Source organism: Arachis stenosperma, chromosome 8 (genome assembly GCF_014773155.1).
Source record: "Arachis stenosperma cultivar V10309 chromosome 8, arast.V10309.gnm1.PFL2, whole genome shotgun sequence".
NCBI classification, from domain to species: domain Eukaryota; kingdom Viridiplantae; phylum Streptophyta; class Magnoliopsida; order Fabales; family Fabaceae; genus Arachis; species Arachis stenosperma.
Window position 1 is genome coordinate 9348811 of NC_080384.1, and position 5190 is coordinate 9354000.

Genomic DNA, 5190 nt, shown 5'->3' on the forward strand with positions numbered 1-5190 from the left:
TCAAGAACTCCTTTCTTCTGATTAGTCCCATTGTTCACAGGATTCCTTTCAGAAGTGTACATGAATTGGTTATTTGCAACCATTTCAATCAGCTCTTGAGCTTCTGCAGGCGTCTTCTTCAGATGAAGAGATCCTCCTGCAGAGCTATCCAAGGACATCTTAGATAGTTCAGAGAGACCATCATAGAAAATACCTATGATGCTCCATTCAGAAAGCATGTCAGAAGGACATTTTCTGATTAATTGTTTGTATCTTTCCCAAGCTTCATAGAGGGATTCTCCATCCTTTTGTCTAAAGGTTTGGACTTCCACTCTAAGCTTACTCCATCTTTGTGGTGGAAAGAATTTTGCCAAGAAGGCATTGACTAGCTTTTCCCAAGAGTCCAGGCTTTCTTTAGGTTGAGAATCCAACCATATTCTAGCCCTGTCTCTTACAGCAAAAGGGAATAGCATCAGTCTATAGACCTCAGGGTTAACCCCATTAGTCTTGACTGTGTCACAGATTTGCAAGAATTCAGCTAAAAACTGATGAGGATCTTCCATTGGAAGTCCATGGAACTTGCAATTCTGTTGCATTAGAGAAACTAATTGAGGCTTAAGCTCAAAGTTGTTTGCTCCAATGGCAGGGATAGAGATGCTTCTCCCATAAAAATCAGGAGTAGGTGCAGTAAAGTCACCCAGCACCTTCCTTGCATTGTTTGCATTGTTGTTGTTTTCTGCTGCCATGTTTTCTTCCTTGAAGAATTCGGTCAGGTCCTCTAAAGAGAGTTGTGCTTTGGCTTCTCTTAGCTTTCTCTTCAAAGTCCTTTCGGGTTCAGGATCAGCTTCAACAAGAATGCCTTTGTCCTTGCTCCTGCTCATATGAAAGAGAAGGGAACAAGAAAATGTGGAATCCTCTATGTCACAGTATAGAGATTCCTTTAAGTGTCAGAGGAAAAGAGAAATAGAAAGAAGAAGGAGAAGATAAATTCGAACTTTAGTTAGATAAGGTTCGAATTGTGCATTGAGAAGGAGTGGCACTCCATAAATAGAAGGATGTGGGAAGGAGGGAAGTTTATTTTCGAAAATCAAGTGAAAAATTTTGAAGTTATTTTGAAAAACATTAATTAATTTTCGAAAATAAAAGTGGAAAAGAAACCAAGTGATTTTTGAAAAAGATTTTGAAATTAGAAATTAAAAAGATTTGATTGAAAACTGTTTTGAAAAAGATGTGGTTAAAAAGATTTAAAAAAATGTGATTGAGAAGATATGATTTGAAAACTATTTGAAAAGATATGATTTTAAAAATGAATGACTTGCTTAACAAGAAAAGATATGATTTGAAACATTCAAACCTTTCTCAACAGAAAAGGTAACAATCTTGTGATGTTCAATCAAATCATTAATTGTTAGTAAGTATCTTTTAAAAAGGAAAGAAATTGATTTTGAAAACATTTGATTGAAAAGATTTGATTTGAAAAAGATTTGATTTTGAAAGATTTGAAAAAAATTGATTTGAAAACAAAATCTTCCCCCTGCACCATCCTGGCGTTAAACGCCCAGAATGGTATACATTCTGGCGTTTAACGCCCAAAATGCACCCTTTTTGGGCGTTAAACGCCCAACCAGGTACCCTGGCTGGCGTTTAAACGCCAGTCTGCCTTCTTCACTGGGCATTTTTGAATGCTCAGCTTTTTCTGTATAATTCCTCTGCAGCATGTTTTGAATCTTCAATTCTTTGTATCATTGACTTGAAAGGACACAAATTAAAAATATTTTTGGATTTTTGATAATCAAAATGCAAAAGGAATCAATTAACAATGCATGCAAGACACCAAACTTAGCAGTTTGTGTACTACTGACACTAACAACATGAAAATGCATATGAGACACACAAAATACTTCAAGTCAATAGAATTCAAAGATCAAAACAAAGAAATATGCATGGATTCGAAAAATATAACAAAAACATGCATTTGACACTAAACTTAAGATGAGACTCTAGACTCAAACAAGAAATATTTTTGGGATTTTATGGTTTTGCAAATTTTTTTGTATTTTTCGAAAATTAAGTGAAAAAAAGTATCAAAATTCTTAATGAGAATTCCAGGAATCAGTGCAATGCTAGTCTAAGGCTCCGGTCCAGGAATTAGACATGGCTTCACAGCCAGCCAAGCTTTCAAAGAAAGCTTCGGTCCAAAACACTAGACATGACCAAGGTCAGCCAAGCCTTAGCAAATCACTGCTCCAACAGCAAGATTGATACGAAATCAACAAGCTCTTGTGGTGATAAGTTGAAACCTCGGTCCAATCAGATTAGACATGGCTTCTCAGCCAGCCAGATTTCAACAAATCATCATGAAACTCTAGAATTCACCTTCAAGAATTTCGAAAAAAAATACCTAATCTAAGCACTAGATGAACCGTCAGTTGTCCAGCCTAAACAATCCCGGGCAATAACACCAAAAATTTGATGTTGTTGCCGGATCTTGGCTCTGATGTTACCAAAAGCTTGCTCAAACATGAACAATCCCCGGCAACGGCGCCAAAAACTTGGTCGGCGAAATTGTGAACTATACTTTTTCACAACTCTCATAATCCCTGGTAATGGCTCCAAAAACTTGGTGCGCTTAATACCATGGCATTACACAACTTCGCACAACTAACCAGCAAGTGCACTGGGTCGTCCAAGTAATAAAACCTTACGTGAGTAAGGGTCGATCCCACGGAGATTGTTAGTAATGAAGCAAGCTATGGTCATCTTGTAAATCTTAGTCAGGCAAACTCAGATATATATGGTGATGAACGAAAATAACATAGAAGATAAAGATAGTGATACTTATGTATATCATTGGTGTATGAGCTTCAGACAAGTGTATGAAGATGCCTTCCCTTCCGTCTCTCTGCTTTCCTACAGCCTTCATCCAATCCTTTCTTACTCCCTTCCATGGCAAGCTCGTATAGGGTCTCACTGTTGTCAGCAGCTACCTCCCATCCTCTCAGTGAAAGCGATTGCATATGTCCTGTCACGGCATAGCGGAATTCATCTGTCGGTTCTCAATCAGGCGCGGAATAGAATCCAGTGATTCTTTTGCGTTATCACTAACGCCCCCGCCCTCAGGGTTTGAAGCACGTCACAGTCATTCAGTCATTGAATCCTACTCAGAACACCACAGACAAGGTTAGACCTTCCGGATTCTCTTGAATGCTGTCATCAGGTCCTGCCTATACCACGAAGACTCCGAAGAATCCAAGAGATATTCACTAAGCCTCGAATGCTTGTAGAACAAGAATGGTTGTCAGTCACCTTGTTCATAGGTGAGAGTGGTGATGGGCGTCAATCATCACCATCATCATGTTGAAGAACAAGTGATATCTTGGTAAAAGAACAAGCGGAATTGAATGGAAGAACAATAGTAATTGCATTAATACTCGAGGTACAGCAGAGCTCCACACCCTTAATCTATGGTGTGTAGAAACTCCACCGTTGAAAATACATAAGAACAGGGTCTAGGCATGGCCGAATGGCCAGCCTCCCAAAGATCTAAGATAGCATAAAACAAAGATAGCTACCAAAGTCTCGATACAAATACAATAGTAAAAGGTCCTACTTATAGATAACTAGTAGCCTAGGTGTACAAAGATGAGTAAATGACATAAAAATCCACTTCCGGGCCCACTTGGTGTGTGCTTGGGCTGAGCAATCAAGGAAATTCGTGTAGAGAACTTTTCTGGAGTTAAACGCCAGCTCCCATGCCAGTTTGGGCGTTTAACTCCAACTTTTATTCCTGTTCCGGCGTTTAACGCTGGAATTCCTGAGGCCGGATTGCTTTGCGGGTTTGGGCCATCAAATCTTGGACAAAGTATGGACTATTATATATTGCTGGAAAGCCCTGGATGTCTACTTTCCAACGCCGTTGAGAGCGCGCCAATTGGGCTTCTGTAGCTCCAGAAAATCCACTTCGAGTGCAGGGAGGTCAGAATCCAACAGCATCTGCAGTCCTTTTTGGTCTCTGAATCAGATTTTTGCTCAGGTCCCTCAATTTCAGCCAGAAAATACCTGAAATCACAGAAAAACACACAAACTCATAGTAAAGTCCAGAAAAGTGAATTTTAAATAAAAACTAATAAAAATGTACTAAAATCTAACTAAAAGATATCAAAAACATACTAAAAACAATGCCAAAAAGTATACAAATTATCCGCTCATCAGTCCACAGATCATGAGGTGTCAAGGAATTACATCCCTGCACCAATTAGGCATGTAGAATGCCTTTGCACACCATTCTGGCATTTAAACGCCGAGATGATGCACGCTCTGGGCGTTCAACGCCCATGTGTAGCATGTTTCTGGCGTTGAACGCCAGTTCCATGCTTGTTACTGGCGTTCAGCGCCAGCTTTTCTCAAGGCACATTCCTGGCGTTCAAACGCCAGAATGTTGCTTGTTTCTGGCGTTCAGCGCCTGATTCATGCTCTGTTCTGGCGTTGAACGCCAGCCAGATGCTATTTACTGGCGTTGAACGCCAGTCTGTCCTTCCTCCAGGGTGTGATTTTTCTTCTACTGTTTTTGATTCTGTTTTTAATTTTTATATTTTTTTCGTGACTCCACATGATCATGTACCTAATAAAACACAAAATAACAATAAAATAAAATTAAAATTAGATAAATAAAATTTGGGTTGCCTCCCAACAAGCGCTTCTTTAATGTCAATAGCTTGACAGTGGGCTCTCATGGGGCCACAAGGTGATCAGGTCAATGTTGTATAGTCCCAACACCAAACTTAGAGTTTGGATATGGGGTCTTAATACCAAACTTAGTGTTTGGTTGTGGCCTCCCAACACCAAACTTAGAGTTTGACTGTGGGGGCTCTTCTTGACTCTGAACTGAGAGAAGCTCCTTGTGCTCACTCTCTTTTGTCACAGAGGGATGGCCATGTTCCTTAAACACCAGGTAGTCCCCATTCAATTGAAGGACTAATTCACCTCTGTTGACATCTATCACAGCTCCTGCTGTGGCTAGGAAATGTCTTCCAAGGATGATACACTCATCCTCTTTCTTCCCAGTGTCTAAGATTATGAAATCAGCAGGGATGTAAAGGCCTTCAACTTTTACTAACACGTCCTCTACTATTCCATAAGCTTGTCTCAATGACTTGTCTGCCAATTGTAATGAGAACAAGGCAGGTTGTACCTCAATGATCCCCAGCTTCT

At 39.8% G+C, this 5190-nt stretch overlaps 1 non-coding gene across 1 annotated transcript; it reads left to right on the top strand.

The window, feature by feature from the left end:
* Window positions 1-212: 212 nt before the first annotated feature.
* On the top strand, window positions 213-320 carry LOC130947184 (small nucleolar RNA R71). Its single transcript, XR_009072585.1, has one exon. It is a non-coding gene; the product is annotated as a small nucleolar RNA R71 (small nucleolar RNA).
* The last annotated feature ends 4870 nt before the right edge of the window (window positions 321-5190 follow it).